The following is an 18,450-nucleotide window of genomic DNA, read 5'->3' as shown; positions in this document are numbered from 1 at the left end:
TGTTTTTAAATTTTGTATTTTAAAATTTATTTTAAATGTATATATATTAAAAACATATTTAATTATATAAATGTCTTTTAAGTTTTTAATTGATTAATAAATAACTATGATCAGATAAATTAAAAATAATTATTACCTTTTACATGTTAAATTATATATTATAGTTAATACTGAAACTTTACAAGTATTTGTTAATGATTTATGTTACAATACTGTATATTGCATATTTGTATCTTTCAAATAATATAATATAAAAAGTTAATTTTTTAAAATATTTTTTATTTTATTTTAAAAAAGAAAGCAAGTTAGTGGGCTAGCCTGTCCTACCTCATAAATTTGTCGAGTTAGGCATGACAGGCTAACAGTTTGAAAACACCAATCTATCTCGCCAAATTTTGATTGTGCTCGAGATTCACTTTGCCATTCTTAAAAAATCTATTTTCTTTACTACTGAATAGGTAATACTTTGACTATATTTATATTTCAATTAAAGTTAGAGTTGGAAGAAATATTGTTAGTTTGAGAGTAAAAATACTTGTCATGTTTCCATTAAAATCCAAAAATGTCATTTTGTATATTCTATTCTAAAATGCTTTAAAAGGGGTATAAGAAGAATAATACATGATTGTGTTTAGGGATGGTGAAAACTTTAAAAGATCTTTTTGGTTATTTGAAAAGTTCGTGCTTTCTAGTTGTGGAAAACCTTATTATAGTTATGAATAGTGAGGACATGATGTGTGATAATATTTATAATTGTCCTGACCAGTTCTCAGTCATCGATTTATGAACTGACCTCAGACATCGCGCACCGATACTTGGTAATGGAAGGGGGTCACATAAGGTGGGCCCCGAACGCACCTACTAGGGGATTGGTTAGATTTCGGACAATAGTATCATAGACCCCGATGTTGGAGATCGACATCGGACCTCGCCAACAGAGGGAGAAGATCGAACATCGGTGGTCTGAACGTTGTAGAGGGCCACGTAAGGTGTGCCCTAGAGTTATGCTAAGTTAACAGTTAAGACATGGGACATGTGGGAAGCCTAAGTCATGAGGGATCCATGCATGTGGTGTGTATAGTGCATGAAGGCGCGACATGAGTGAATAATCCCGATAGGCGCTCAGGCGCATTAGGGTTAGGGTTTTCAGGAAAGGCTGCATGCATGACACGTGAATACTTAGGACACTTACAAAGCAGATGTCGCTAGAGATTAGGTGCACAAGTTGATACCCAAGCAACCACTCTGTTATTCGTTGCACTCCAGTTAAGGGAAGTTCTATGTGCCAGATACGCTAAGATTACCTAAATAGCGGCGTAGGGACATTCTACAAGGAACCCTAGATAAGGGTAACAACACAAAGGTAAACCCTAGTTTCAGCCTATATAAAGGGTGCCAAGAACCCTAGCACGGTACACAGTTTCTAAGTCTGAAGCTAATATAATAAACTCTTGGTGTTTCTTTGCCCTAATACTGACTTGAACGTCAGAGTGAAAACGACCGCTAGGGCGCCCCTTTGTCTTTGCAGGTAAGAGCTTTCTTGATCAAGAAGGTATGATTCACAGGCGGAGATAGAAGGGCCAAAGTAGCTGTTGGAGTCAACCGGCGAAGGGAGTCAACGGGCAGGAACATTTGGCGCCCACCGTGGGGCCCATTAAACTCGCAATCACAAAAGGAGTCTTTACTAGAAATATGAGGAGTACGAGGCAAGGAACTGCTGGATCTGCAGGAGTTGTGCCTCCCGGAGGGGACAATGTTACCACACAACAAATCTTGGACATAATGCGTGCCCTCGAAGTGGAAGTGGCGACTTCAAGGGTTGAAATTGATGCGTCACGAGCAGATAACGCAGAACTGCGCAGAGTCAATGAAGAACTACGCAGGGATTTGCAACAAGTAGGGGAACGCGCGACGGACGAACGTGCCCCCACTTAGGGCATGTCCCATGCCGTTCTCACAAGCGATCATGGATATGGCGTTACCAACAACGTCTTTGGGCCCAAAGGTCTCCTTCATGGAGTAGAGGACCCAGAGGTCCATCTCACGGCGTTCCACACCCATATGATGCTTACAGGAGGATTTGACGCTGTGTACTACAAGTTGCTTATGAGAACGTTGGCAGGCGCGGCGTTGGAATGGTTCGTTAGCCTTCCCGCCGGACACATCACCACCTTTGACCAGTTCGCAACATTGTTCAGGGAGCAGTACCTTGTTAACAAGGCCCCCACCCGACTTTCTTACGATGTTTTTGACATCAAACAGTACCAGGGGTGTCCATGAAGGACTACCTGAACAACTTTGGGGTCCAAGTAGTGAGATTGAAACCCATTGATGAGGCCATGACGGTGCACGCCTTTGTCAAGGGAATGTTGCCTGGACCTTTCTGTGAATCATTGTTAAGGTTCTACCCGAAGACGTTCACTAAGATTAGACGTCGAACGTTAACACACATCGCCGTAGATGATCGAGTAACGCAGAAACAAGGTCTTGTCAGTCCTGTCTGACCTCGTGCGGCGGCACGACCTCAACCTCTGAGGGTGCACGAGGCAACCACAGAGAAAAAGGGGGCGGGAAAACCCAACGAACGAGCCCAAGTGGGGGCGCGAGCGCGAAGGGACCCACCCCCGAAGCATAATTTTTAAGTGGAACTCAAGGAGTTGATCGCTATCCCGAACATAGTGGCAAGACTGAAGATACCAGCAAAGACCGATAGGAAGATGGGGCCCAACAAGAACTCTTGGTGTGAGTTTCACCAGGCAAATGCCCACTACATACGCAATTGCTTGGCCTTGGCACACCAACTAGATGAGTTGGTGAAAAGCGGTTTCTTAAAGGATTATCTTCAAGAGCCGCAGGACGACCAGGCGTTGGTAACTGCAGGGGCACAAGGTGCCTATTCACGGTGAGGTAAACACAATCTAAGGAGGATTCTCAGGGGGAGTATGCACTGCCTCCCAGCGAAAGAAGTACGCACGAGATGTGATGGCAGTGGAGGTATAACATGTAGACCAGACCCCCGATGTCGACCTCGTCTTCACCAAGGCCGACCTCCAGGATGTCATACCTCATGACAATGACCCGGTAGTGATTTCGCTAGTCACAGCAGGAAGGAAGGTGCACCGCATCCTCGTGGACCAAGGAAGTTCAGCCGATGTGATGTTCTGGACGACCTTCAACAAGTTACAACTGTCCACGGACCAGTTAAGGCCCTACACTGATGTTTGTATGGTTTTGCAGGGGACCAGGTGGAGGTTCGTGGGCATATAGAATTGAGAACGACATTCACGGATGGCACGACCTCGCGCACTACCAACATCAGGTATCTCGTTGTTAATGCCCCATTGGTCTACAATATACTGTTAGGTAGGCCAGCTTTAAACAGAATCAAAGCAGTTGCCTCCACAAAGCATATGAAGATGAAATTGCCTTCCCTTGCGGGTGCGGTGATCACCATTAAATCTGACCAGAAAGAGGCTAAGAAGTGCTACGAAAACAACCTCAAGACAAAGAGAGGGGTATTCGCTGTTACAACCCAGTCTCCAAGGGAAGAAGGGATCATTCATGCAGAGATCGCTCGGGAGAAACGACCCGAACCCGCCGGAGACGTAGTGGAAAGAGAGATCGGTGGGAAGACGTTCAAACTTGGACGGTCCTTGAGCCAAGAGTCGCAGGATTAGGTTGTTGAGGTCATAGCAAGGCACCTTGAGGTTTTCGCTTGGTCTGCCTCTGACATGCCCAACATAGACCGGAGTTGGATATTACGGTTGCAACTTGCGTTTTCCGATGGTCCAAGTTTCGAGGAGTTTCATAGAGCGGATGGTGGTGCTTTACGCTCGGCTTCTCGAAGCTTTTCGTCGGAATGGTGCTTCTTTGGAGGGTTTGGGAGAACAATTGGAGATGGAGAGCCAAGAATCCAAAAAAAAAGCAATAGAGTCTTCAAAAAGATAGTGACAAAGATCAAACAGGCTTTTAGATCGAGGAAATTCGGTAAGAACAAAATTAACAATATCCATGGGAGAAATCATGGTCTTAAAAATTAACCTATGTCTATTTAATGGAGTCGCATAAGGGTTGCAGAGGACTTCAGATCATCTAGTATTACGTTGTTTTAGGTATTTCTTATGTGTTGAAAAATTTAATCCTATATATAATTTTTTTTAATAATTAATCTGATTTTAAATGAATATTTTATTTAATGTAAAAAAATTATATTACAATTTATTTAATTAAAAAATGGGTAGGCAATATTTACTCTATTGAAAATAAAAATAAAAATATTTTTAATATATTGTATATTTAAATAATGTATAATGTAAGGACGAATAAGGTAATTATACCTATATTTAAATATCACCTCACTACATAAGAGCTCGAACAGATTACTCTAAATCCCAAATGGTAGAATTAGCCACACATACTTTACTACCTTCCATTCTTCCAATTGTTTACAAATCAGTCAATGATTTTTTCCTCTCAATCTGGCACACTAGGGTTGAGTCTCTAACCCCCTATTTAACCTAATTTACTAGGGTTAGGTGACTTCCTACATCGCGTTGATGGGTTGGTTCATAAAACATAAAATTAACCCAATTAATCTGATGCATTCTCGCTTGAGCGAGAAAGGCGTTATTTTCTGAAAACTTCACTGGAGTATTGAGCGAGATACTCCGCTGCTGAGTTGGACTTTTTCTGTTTTTGTGCGTTTCTGGGCCTTCCAGCTTTCTCCTTTTAGCTTATATCATTCTTCTTTAGTCCAAATCCCTATTCTTCCCTAGAAACCTGAAATTAACATCAAATTTGGGTATAAAATGCTCTTATTCAAATAAAGATCATAAAAATGTAACAAGGTATAAAATCATAAATTAGGAATTAGTTTATATGTATTTTAGAAATTAATACTCATAAGTGCCTATATTTTAATATAAAATATTACTGAAATTAGGCACTTATCACCAAGCACGAAACTGCACCACGCTCAACAATGGTTGCACCTCCCACAATCGTTGCCCCACACAATCGCACTTCACGGGCTCGGGATCGCACCTCAGAATGGGTTAGGGATCGCACTACGGGATCACACCTCACAATCGCACTACGACATCGCACCTCACAATCGCACCACGACATCGCACCTCTTAATATCACACCTCAAAAACTCACTACTTTAAATTAAAAATTCCTAACCCCCAATTGCAATTAAAAAAACCCTAACCCCCAAATCATTTTCACTAAACTAATCTCTCAATCCATGTCATTTGATACCTCACACCTCACACAATAGCCAATCCCACTTCTCTCTACCACATAAGCAGCACTTGACGTTGTTTGGTGCGACTTAACAAAAAGGACCATTTTGTGTACGTTTTAAAAAATATAGGGACCAAATTGATTTTTTTTAAAAAACCACTGGACTAAATTGAATATTGACCCTAAATGTAGAGACGAATAAGGTAATTATACCTTAAATATGATATAATGTTGTGTTCTTGATTAAGTATTGGTATTGTTGTTTTATTTCTCACTCTTGATCTAGAATCTTATATCTGACTGAGAGATATTTTTAGGATTTTGACCTAAACAACAATACTTAACATATTTGAGTGCTAGAGATAGACTTGAAATGTTAATTGCTATTAATGTCTGAGCGAGACTCTAAGTTATTTTTATAAGTATGTGAGAGATCGATATTTAGGAAACATTCTTAATAATTTTATATGCGAGAGATCGATATAAATGAATTTCATAAGGGCATCAATTTCAATAAAAGAACTTAATATTAACATCCTAATCAAAATAACTGAGAGTGAAAGAGATGAAACCTAATCCGTATTTTTTCAACTTGAAGCAACAAATTCTTTGTTTGTTTTCTTATTGATCATCGCCAACACAACCACTGTCAACACACTTTTTATTGTTCTGTTTTATATTTAGAGAGTATTGTACTTGATAATTCAATTGTCCCTTGTGAGATCGATATCATTCCTTAGGGACAAATTATTACTTTTGAAAACGCGGTGCACTTGCCGTAAAAAGTTATCAAGTTTTTGGCGTCGTTGTCGGGGAATAAGTTTGATTTGTTGAGTATAGTTTCCTAAATATTGTGAATATTTAAATTGTTTTGATTTTTTTTTTCAAATTTGATATTTTTTTTATTGTTTTAATTCTTATTTTATTTTTTTATTTACTTATTTATTTTCTTATTTAATTTGAATTTTCTTTTATTTGTTTTATTCAATTATAATTTAATTTTTTGTTTATTTTTCAATTGTCAAAAAAATAAGAAATATAAAAGACAAATATTTGGTTATTGCTTGTGAATTTTTCTTCTAACCTTTAAATTACCTATTTTTATATGATATTGAGAGATCGGATTCCAAAAGATCAATTGTTATTTGAAGCGGAAATTGAAAGGTTAGTTAGAAGAAACCGGAAATTAAAGGCAAAAGAGAAGCAAGAAGATACTAGAGAGTGTTAGAATATATGACCTTTTAAATAAGAAGGGGGATGAATTGTTTGAAAGAGATTTTCGAAAACTTTTGAAGGTTTAATCAAACTCAGTGAAGTAATCCAGAAAAGGAACCAAGTTAGCCAAGAATACAATCTGTTTTAAAGTGAAGCACAAAAGAACAACCAGTTGTTTCTTCGATTCAATCGATTGTTTATACCAGCAGAATTTAGAACAACTTAAAAACAGAATTTAAAAGAGATCAGAGTAAGAGAAAAATACACAAGCAGTTTATACTGGTTCACTCTTAAGCCAAAAGCTACATCCAGTCCCCAGAGACTTCTGGATTTCTACTGAGCAATCAATACTAGATTACAACACAAAACACCAAAAGAGCGACCTTGAACTCTTCAAGAAACACACTCCTTTTGACACAACAATCCACAGAAATCAGAACACCCTCTGATTTTGTACTTACACTCAATTATAGAAATACAGTAATCAAGAAAGAAGAGAATAGAATACCCCTTGGTATTACAAAACTTAAAGTTTAGAAGTACACCCCAATCCTATTCCACACACTTGAAAATCCAAAGCTTGATGTGAATCTTGAAAACTTGAAATTCAATTTGCACTATGATTTCTCAAAACTATTTCTCTATCATTCCAGGAGTGTGTAACAAACTTTTTATACTCCTAAGAATATTTAAAAACATTTAAAACAGGAGCGCATTCAGTTAGAAATCATTTAAGAGAGATTCAGAAATCAAAAAGGAATTTTGTTAGGATTTTCAAAGAAACAATCGGTTGAAAACACGAAACAATCGATTGATTTAGTTTGACAGTTAAGTCAATCAAGTCAAACAATTTTCAACTTTTTCAAAACCTCCTAAGAACAAAACAACCGGTTGATTCGAAAAAACAACAAATTGTTTTTCCCTTAATTGAAAAACATTCCATTTTAAAAAGGTTTTCAAATGAAATTAGTTCTGGATTCAAACAAGGAGTGGATTAAAAATGATTCTACTCCAGACCCCACACAAACACACGACAGCAACTCCAGCCTTCCATCAAACACTTTGAATTGGGATTCTTCAAAGCTCTTGATCACTCTTGATCAACAATCTCCCCCTATTTGATGAAGCAAATCCCTGGTTGCTTTTGTTGATCTTGTTTAAAGTTGAAACAGCACCTGCAAAACAGAAACTATGCAATCCCAGAGCATCTCTAATATCAGGTTATGATGACATACTAACAAGTTTTCTACATAACCACAAGAGTAGAAAAACCAGGAAATCCAGCCACAATCAATGACAAGATTAACCAAATAGCAACAAAAATTAAAACAAACTTAAATCAGAGTTATAGCAGATAAGACAACACATAAACCATATTCTCCCCTATTTATTTTCACAAATAGAATTAGGAAGAGATAAAAACAGAATAGTTCAAAATAAAGCAATACTAGCATATAAATTAAAAAAAAAATTGGCTTCAATCTTCTTTCCCATATTGCAGCTCAAAAAGTTGGTTTGAACAGCTTCAATCTATTCATCAAGGTTATAAAAACGTGTATCCATGCTTTGGAATCTGTCATCAATGTTTTGAAAATTTGTAGCACAAAAATCATGAAGATTCCTTTGATTTTTAGCAAAGTTGTCTAACCTATTGACCATAAATCTCTCAAAAGGGAACATTGAGAGAATTCTATTTCCTTGGTTTCCAACACTTGTTCTAGTACCTGTGTCAACAACAGTTTGATCTTCATCTTGAGCATTAACATTAACACCTTTAGCAGCATCTCGTTCTTCTTCATCATGTTCAGCATGTGCACCACTTGAGGAACCACCTTGTTCTCCATCCTTGCTTACCCATTTTCCACCAATTTTGGTAAAACCCATCTTACTTAGTGAACCATTGTTCACTTCATGAGTTGATTTCACCAATTCAGATGTTTCTTCCTCAAGATCTACTTCAAAATAGTTTAAGAATTTTGAAATCAAGATAGCATAAGGATAATGGTAATCACTTAATGTCATTGATTTCTGCATGTGTTCCTTGACTTTGTTTATAATACAGTATATGTAGACAAGATCTTCCCCAATAAGAACAAAGTTATTGCTCCCTCTTGGTGTTAGAATCCAAGTTACAATGAAAGCCATTAGCCTTTCATTCAGCTTCAACCCTCCAACTGAACAAGTTCTCACTTGTGCTTGCAGATTCTTCAAACAACTTCTATAATATTGAATTTTGTAGAAATCTTCCACCACATCAATGATTCCTTTGTTGATTCACAGCCCAACATATTTCAATCCAGTTACTGCAGTCCATACTTCATGAGTAATCTCCATATCCACACCTTTAACATGGGAAACAAGGTTGTTGTCAACAAACTTCAAGTTGGTGTAGAAAACTCTAATGAGATCAGGATAAATGTTCCCTTTCATCTCTAAGAACCTCTTCAGCAGTTGTTCCTTGTGAAGATTTCGCACATCATCCAACTTTTGAATTTTCAGCCAGCTGAAAGAGATAACTTTTGAATTTTTTATCACTTTTCCACTTGTTTCAAAGCGGTATTTTTCAATCAGCTCATTGTCTCCTGAAAATCAGCCTTCAAGACGCCTTCCTGTTCTTACAACCTTGGTTTTGATTCTTTTTTATGATGGAGGAGTGGAATTCATGGTGGTAGTGATCAAGAATAAAAAAATAGAGAGAAAAGATAGACAAATATGAGATGTAACAACAGATGTGCCAATGAGTTGTTTTTGTGTAGAAAAACAAATGCATAGGGTTTTATAGCAACACAAAAACCATCTTTGATCCTTTGGTTGCAGTGGGTTTCGGTCTTCAAGAAGAGGAATCTGGTCCAAGCTTGCATAGGAAAAATGTCAGCCCACACCAGAAAAACACATGGTCAACACATGTGGATTTGACTAGTCATAAAGACACTTGAATTTCCAAGATATGGAATATATTCCTTTTATGACAAGAAGTAACCCACTTCTGAACCAATTCAAACTCATAATGGCTGTTTTTTGACTCATAACTCTTTAAAATAGAAATCTGCAAAAGCTAGAATGCATAAAGAAATTAAATCAATTTTATGTAGTGTTGTCAAAGGAGAAGACAATCGGTTGTTTTTCTGTAACAACAACTAATTAGATTTTTTAAAAGCAGAGAAGAATAAAATTGTAATTGCTCCACATGTATCACAAATAGATGAAGATTTAACACAAATTAAAAAAATAAAAAACAAAAACAAAGAAAGTCTTATCCTTTTGTCATAGAGTCCCTTCAATGAGTCACTGTCCATGATCAAGAAAACTTCTTTTGGCTTTTAAGAAGACTTAAGCTGGTACAAAATTCTCAGTTCAATTCCAGACAAAATCTTCTTCTTCGAAATGCTTGATCTGATGACTCAAGAGTCCATGCTTCTCTTAGTATTCCTACAACACAACAAATTCAAGCAACAAGATTTGATCCCCTTACAAAAGTGGGTCCTTTTGTATTACATTTATCATTGGGAACTTCAGAACCTTTGGAAATCCATCTCATTATACCTTTAGGACCATAATATTTCCTAAGTTTACAGAATCTAACAGAGTGGCCTCTCTTCCTGCAATAAAAACATGTAACAACCAGTTGTTTCGATTTTTCAATCGGTTGTTTTTTTGACACTTTTGAAAAAGGCTTTGAAATCCCATTTTTCTTGCTTTTTGGATTAAACCCAAAACCAGATTTTCCAAAAACACATTTTTGGGATGCCAAGACAGTTTCAAAGTTAGATTTACCCTTTGAAAATTTATCCATAATTTTAATAAGATAATGAACTTCATTTTCAAGAATTTTACAATTTTGACAAGCTTTTGAGTGACACAAGCAAGAAGAATTCTTGTAATGCAATTCAAGATTTTCAAGATCAGTTTTTGAATTTTCCAATTCTTCTTCAAGTGTCTTGACTCTATTTTCAAGCCAGTTGTTCAACCCTTTCAACCGGTTATTCAAGAGAGCCAATCGGTTAGCTTCCCCATGAGTTTCTTTAAAAGCTTGAAGCAATTGACTATAGTTTTCAGCATTTAAAGAGGCACAAGAACTTAAAGTATTTGAATCATCTTCTCCCTTTGCCATCAAACACAAATTGGCTTCTTCATCTTCACTTGATGAGGAGACTTCATTTTCATCCCAAGCAATGTAGGCCTTTTTTGATTTCCCTTTCTTTTTCTTCTTGCTTGACTTCTTTTCCTTGCCTTCTTTATTTGGGCATTCAAATTTTATATGTCTCTGTTCTCCACAACCAAAACAAGTATAATTAGGATTAAAATCACTAGTTTTCTTGTTTCCATACCTTTCTTTGTTGGATTCCTTGCTGCGGTTTCTCTTCAAGAATTTGTTGAACTTTTTGGACAACAAACTAAGAGTTTCTCCCTCACTTTCATCACTTGAGTCTTGCTTATTTTTGTTCTTGGCAGCTTTCAAGGTGACCTTGAGGCACCCCCCCCCCCCCCCCAAAAGGTAGTTTTTCAGCCATAGAAAAAAGATTTTTAGGATCGAAAACTTGAGTAACTACAAGAACTTAGCTTTTGATGCCAATTGTTAGAATATATAGCCTTTTAAACAAGAGGGGGGTGAATTGTTTGAAAGAGATTTTCGAAAAATTTTGAAGGTTTAATGAAACTCAGTGAAGAAATATAGAAAAGGAACCAAGTTAACTAAGAATACAATCTGTTTTAAAGTGAAACACAGAAAAAAAAACCGGTTGTTTCTTTGATTCAATCGGTTGTTTATACTAGCAGAATTTAAAACAACTTAAAAACAAAATTTAAAAGAGATCAGAGTAAGAGAAAAACACAAAAGTAGTTTATACTGGTTCACTCTTAAGCCAAGAGCTACATCCAGTCCCTAGAAACTTCTAGGTTTTTACTAAGCAATCAAAACTATATTACAACACAAACCACCAAAAGAGTGACCTTGAACTCTTCAAGAAACACACTCCTTTTGGCACAACAATCCACATAAATTAGAACACCCTCTGATTTTGTACTTACACTCAATTATTGAAATAAAGTAATCAAGAAAGAAGAGAATAGAATACACCTGGGTATTACAAAGCTTAAAGTTCAGAACTACACCCCAATCCTATCCCACACACTTGAAAATCCAAAGCTTTATGTGAATCTTGAAAACTTGAAATTAAATTTGCACTATGATTTCTCAAAACTATTTCTCTATCATTCCAGGAGCGTGTAACAAACTTTTTATACTCCAAAGAATATTTAAAAACATTTAAAACAAGAGCGCATTCAATTAGAAATCATTTAAGAGAGATTCATAAATCAAAACAAAATTCTGTTAGGATTTTCAAGGAAACAATCGGTTGAAAACACGAAACAACCGATTGATTTAGTTTGACAGTTAAGTCAATCAAGTCAAACAATTTTCAACTTTTTTAAAACCTCCTAAGAACAAAACAACTGGTTGATTCGAAAAAACAACAAGTTGTTTTTCCCTTAGTTGAGAAACATTCTATTTTGAAAAGGTTTTCAAATCAAATTAGTTATGGATTCAAACAAGGAGTCGATTACAAATGATTCTACCCTAAACCCCACATAAAGACACAACAACAACTCCAGTCTTCCATCAAACACCTTGGATTTGGATTCTTCAAAGCTCTTGATCAATAGAGAGAACTCTTCAACAAATTCTTCTTTTTCCATTCATATTTTTTAGGAGGATAACAACATGGTGGAGGAGAAAACACCACCTCCTAAGAAGACTCTTGGAGATTACGTCATAACCAAGGGCCTACACACTTTTCTAGCATTGCAATACCTGCTACTAACATGACCTTGGAGATGAAGCCTGCGTTCCACACCCTCATTAGTACCAATCATTGACAACGATGGATCATGAGGATCCCCATACACACTTGGCTACGTTTTATGAATTGGTGGGAACTATGGATTTTTAGTCAAGTGATCTTGAGAGTGTGTATATGCGTTTGTTTCCATTTTCTTTGGCAAGAAAAATGAAGGAGTGACTTAAATCCCATCCTAATCAGAGCCTAACCAAATGGAAGGATGTAGAGGAAAATTTTCTACAGAGATTTTTTCCAATTTCTCGTTACATTGAAGCTAAGTCTGAAATCTCTATGTTCAAACAAGGAGTACATGAATCTTTCTGTGAGACATGGGAGAGATTCAAGATGATGCTGAGGAAATGGCCAAATCATGGGTTTTAAGAGATTGCTCAACTGAGCACATTCCTTAATGGCCTTAGGGATGATACGAAGATGCTCCTAGATGCCGAAGTTGGTGGCACAATGATGGTTGTTGACGAAGAACAAGCAAGGAGAATTATTGATGCTTTGTCCACAACTGATTATCAAGCTCAGCATGACAATGGTCATCAAAAGAGAGGATTATTGCAATTGAACACTGCAAATGCATTGCTGGCTTAAAATAAGATTCTGACACAGCAGATTGAGCAACTGACTGCACAGATGGCCAAACTACCCGAAAAGTTGCATGTGGTTCACTCATCTAAAAGTTAGAATATACCAATCAGGTGTGATTTTTGTGGAAGCGATCATCTTAATGGTCATTGTTTGTATCGGATCAACTCACCTGAAGCTGAGGTAAATTATATGGGCAATCAAGGAAGGCAAGGTGGTTTTCCAACAATTATTCTCAAGATTGGAAAAATAATCAAAATCAAAATTTTGGGTGGAAGCAAGATTATAGTACATCCAACAAGCAAGGACCTTTCCAACAACAACATCAATTTAATTATCCGTCCATACCTGAGAGAATGAGTAAAGTTGAAGACGCTCTAACAAAGATTGTGAGTGCGCAGGAAAATAGCATTGCCATGATTAGGAGTATGGATATCCAAATGGGACAGATGGCCAAACAAATTGCACAGAGGGACAAATTCGCCAATTCTCAGCCAACAACACAACCAACCCTAAGGAGCATTGTAATAAAATCACTATTGAGAGTGATAAAAAAAAAAATAAGAGAGTGAGATGGTAAGATGGCGATGATCGAGGAAGAAAAAGGAGAATATAGAAAAGAAGGAGAAAAACATGAAGTTGTAGATAGTAGAATTTCAAAAGAATTATCCCATTCTCTTATGCCTGTAAAAGAAAGAAAAGAAAGAATTTTTTTCTAATAAATTGCTTTCAAAAAATTATTTTGTAGGATGGTCGGAGAAAAAAACATTCTTCGAAGGAATTAGAAGGAATATATGTTGTTTTGAAGGCAGAAATATATAGTTGGAATTGGAAGCAATATTTAAGCCTAAAGACTTGCCAAAGAAATTCAAGGATCCAGGGAGTTTTACTATTTCTGTGTCAATTGGTGATTTATTTGTGGGTAATGCCTTATTGGATTTAGGGTCAAGTATAAATTTAATGTCATTAACCATGTTAAGACAGATAAGTGACTTGGAGGTTAAACCCACAATGATGCAATTACAATTGGCTGACAAAACTGTGAAACATCCCTATGGTGTGGTAGAAGATGTTCTTATGAAGGTAGACAAGTTCCTATTTTCGGTAGATTTTGTGATCTTGGACATGAAGGAAAACGAGGGGGTCCTTTGATTCTCGGCAGACCTTTTATGAAAACGCTAGAGTCATAGTGGATATGGATAAAGGAGAACTTAGAGTACAGTCTCAAGAGGACGAGGTAAGATTTAATCTTTTTAATGATGTGACTGAATGTATTGCAGATAAGAATGGGAGACAAGAAGAGGTCATCCCTATAACTGAAAAGCAGATGGATGGCTCAAATCCAAAGAAGGAAGCTACACATCATGAAAAGTTAGAGACAAAACGAGACTAAAACAATCAAGGGAAGGTAGTGGAAGAAGATGAATATCGGCCAGGACAACCTATCATGCTCAACGCAGGTAGAGGGAAAGAAATGAAGAAGATTAAGAAATTGTGGGTTGTCAAGAAGTTAAAGATGGATGGAACAATCGAAGTTGAATCGCTGTAGTCAAGAAAAACAAAAGTGATAACTAGAGTACTGGCCAAACAGAACAATTACCCCCCTTGATGAAAACTTTTCTCAAGCTATATGACATTAAATAAAGCACTTGTTGGGAGGCAAAGCAGTAAATTGATTGTTTATTTTTGTTAAAATAGGTTTAGATGTTTTATATTAATTGTTGTCCCGTAAACAAGAAGAATTGGGCAAGCTCATTATGGCATTCTCGCTCAAGCAAGAAGGTACGAAAAATGCTGGTACCTTTGGAGCCATATCGCTCAAGCGAGAATTTCCTCGCTCAAGCGAGAATGGCACAAAATTTTGTGTGCTCTCACTCAAGCGAGAAGACCTGGCAACGTTTTTAAAAACGCGGATTTAGGGTTCGGTGGTACTATTCACTTTAAAAACCTTGGAGAGAAGCTTTCATTTTTGCTTTGTGATAGCTTATTTGTACTCTAATATTTCATTGTTCTTCTTTCAATCTTGAAATCTTTGATTACTGTGTGCCAAGTAAGTCTTTTATCTTTATATTTTTCTCTAATTTCCTTGTTTAGTCATGGATTTATTTTTTTGGGGTTTAAAGTTTGGGGGTTTTTGTGTTTTGAGTTTTGAAAGGATTATGATAAATGAAGTTAACCTCTTTGCTTTATAGATTTTGTTGGTATGATTGATTGTTGATTATTGCATTTTGGATGGTTAGTTTTAGAAATCTTACCCTTTTGCACCCAAATTGAAGCATGCACGGAAGGTGTTTGTTAAAATGCCTAGTGAAAATTAATTGGGGTTTGTGGTTTGCATATGGATGATTAATTGACAATGCATGAAAAGGGTTTTGTATACATGTTTCTATGAAAATTACACGAGATTAGTTAAACTTTGAATTGGGATTTGGATTGAGGATGATATTTGAGAAATATGTTGTGTCTCGTTTAAAATTTGCAGCTATGGGTCGGACTAAGTGTACTACAACTCAAACGGCCAAAGGAAAAAGAGTAAGGATGGAGTCACCAGAGCCTCCTACATGAAGCAGGTTTGGAAGAAAAGAAAAGTAGAAAAGGTATGAAGAAATAAAGAATTGGGCTTTTATTCCAGAGAGAAGAGTACAATTGTTGCCTGAGCAATATGACCCACTCTTAGGGGGCTTGCAATGAAGAAATTGGATGAGGCTAGCTGAGCCTCTACAAATATATGATCTTGATGTGGTCCATGAATTTTATGCAAATGCTTGGGCATGAGAAATGAAGCTCAAAAGTTGGCATCAAGAGTACGAGGGCGATGGGTACCTTTTGACAAGGATTTCATTAGTGCATTCTTGGGTGACCCTTTGTAGTTAAGAAGAAATGAGGATTGCACAAATCATCGGTTGAAGGATCAATTTGGTGGCTTTAATGATGACATAGTGGCTAGGCAAATTTGTCTAGCCAACCACACTAATCAAACAACTGCAACTGGTAGACCATGGAGGATATTAAGGAAACATGTGAAGACGTTATCTCAAGTTTGGATGGTCTTCACACTGGCCACGTATCTGACTTGAATATTCCCAGGTGTCACCTTCTGATTCGCCTTTTAAAAGATGATTATTCTGTTGATGTGACCAAAATTATTTGTCATGAAATTTATAAATTTGCTAGATTTGAAATTGGCCCAAAAAATCAAAAGCCAAAGGGTACTTTAGGGTTCCCTGCTCTTATTACTGCTCTATGTGCAGAATATGGTGTGGAGGTCAATCCATCTATGAAGATTAGACCTTCAATTGATTTAAAATTTATTGTTAACAACTGTATTGCTGCAGAAGAATAGGCACCACAAGTTGGTGAAGTTCCTATATATTAGTCACCTGTTCACCAACCAAAATCATTTGTACCATTTAGGGAAGACAGGTTAATGGAACAGTTGCAGTAAATGTAGCTGGAGCAAAGAGCTACTTGGGACCATATACAAATGCAGGAGAGTGCCAATTATAGAGGGATAATGAGGCTTCAACAAGACATATATGAAAATTTCCCTTAAGGGCAACATAACCCCTACATGCCTCCAGATCAATTTGCTGCTTATGTTGCTTAGCCTGGAGACAGGTTTTATTATTCAGGATGAGGGGGCACAAATTCAGCTAATGAAGCAAGACCATCTACGGTTGGTGTAGATGATGAATTTAACACAGAGCTTAAGGGACGACTAATATGGTTATTTCTTTTCAATTTTTCTTATTTGTTTTGTTAGCATTGGTTGGTTTAGTTATCTAATTGTATCAGGTTGGAATATTTTCCTGTTATTGTTTTCTTGAATTATTGTTATTTTTAATTTTAGTTTAATTTCTAGTTTATTTTTAACAAATAAAAAAAATAATTGGAATATTAATCTGGGGAGAAAAAAAAATTGTGTTTAAATATTAAATAGTGAGATGAATTAGACCCAGGTTAGAAAAAAAAATTTGATTGAATCCCTATTCGAATGTAGTTGAAATTGTGATACGTGAAAATTTAATAGGATGATTGATTAGGTCAAAGAATGAAAAAACAAAAAGGAACAAGACTAATTAAACCAAGTGAGTGTGTGAACCTTAAACAGTTTTGAGAGTTTTACTAATGAATTGACAATTGTGGTTGCTTAATTTTTATTTTTTGTTACATCATAAAAGAGTATGAAAATGATTAAGGCATTTGTTTTGTGTAAATTAGGAACCCATGGCCAAATAGCCAACCTTTATCTTATTAGAATTCCATTTTCTTTTATATCCCCTTTGGGCCAAGAATTTTTGTTGTTATTGCACCCTAAACCTTCAATGATATACTTTCCTACCTTCGGCATGTTTAAGGAAGGAGAACATAGATGCAATATGTATAGAAAAGGGAATGGTTGGTTATAATTATTGAAAGCTAAAAAAGTTGAAAATATGAATAATTTATTCCTATTAATGAGAAAAAGAAAGAGAAAAGGAAAAATAAAAATGAGGAAAAGTGGGAAGTCAAAAGAAAATGGTGATTAGATAATACATATGTGCTATAATTGGATTGTAGGTATGTTCTTCTTCTTTAAGATGTGCATTTTGTTATCTGAAAAATTAGTACTTTTTGGAAGTCTAACCTCATTACAACCCTGGAAAAGACCTCAAAATTTATGTTTCTAATATGTTTGTGATTTGAAGATGAAATGAAAAATAATTTTGATTTGTCATGATTAAGTGAAAATAGAGAGAAACACTTACCTATGAGCATATGAGAATAAATTCCTTAATGAATTGCTATTTATTTGTTTTGATTTGATCCTGGACGTTGATTGTGTCTATATTTTTCTATATTTGAATTTGGAAGTATCTTAAATTTCTAATTTAATCTGTTGTTTAGTAAATTAAGCTGTTTTGATATTTAAATTCAAATATATCCATTTACTTTTTTTAAGACAAGCAAGATTCTAAGTTGGGAAGAGTGATAAGTGCCTAATTTCAGTAATATTTTATATTAAAATATAGGCACTTATAAGTATTAATTACTAAAATACATATAAAATAATCCCTAATTTATGAATTTATACCTTGTTACATTTTTATGATGTTTATTTGAATAAGAAAATTTTATTCCCATATTTTGTTTTAATATGAGGTTTCTAGGAAAGAATGGAGATTTGGACTAAAGAAGAATGATATAAGCTAAAAGGAGAAAGCTGGAAGGCCCCACCCAAAAATGCAAAATAAGAAAAAAAGTCCAACTCAGCAGCGGAGTATCTCGCTCAATCGATAACTCATTCTCGCTTGAACGAGAATACTCTAGTGAAGTTTTTGGAAAATAACGCCTTTCTCACTTGAGTGAGAATGCGTCAGATTAATTGGGCTAATTTTATGTTTTATGAACCAACCCATCACTGCGACGCAAGAAGTCACCTAACCCCAGTAAATTAGGTTAAATATGGGGCTAGAGGCTCAACCCTAGTGTGCCCTATTGAGAGGAAAACACCATTGAGTGATTTGTTAACCAATTGGGAGAATGGAAGGTGCTAGAAGTATGCGTGGCTAAT

At 36.0% G+C, this 18,450-nt stretch overlaps 1 pseudogene; it reads right to left on the bottom strand.

Moving 5' to 3' along the window:
* Positions 1-12,573: 12,573 nt before the first annotated feature.
* LOC137836261 (small nucleolar RNA R71) lies at positions 12,574-12,679 on the bottom strand (annotated as a pseudogene).
* Positions 12,680-18,450: the final 5,771 nt, after the last annotated feature.

The sequence above is a fragment of the Phaseolus vulgaris genome, chromosome 5 (assembly GCF_051622355.1).
Source record: "Phaseolus vulgaris cultivar YP4 chromosome 5, ASM5162235v1, whole genome shotgun sequence".
NCBI classification, from domain to species: domain Eukaryota; kingdom Viridiplantae; phylum Streptophyta; class Magnoliopsida; order Fabales; family Fabaceae; genus Phaseolus; species Phaseolus vulgaris.
This window is presented reverse-complemented; position numbering and strand designations above follow the sequence as displayed.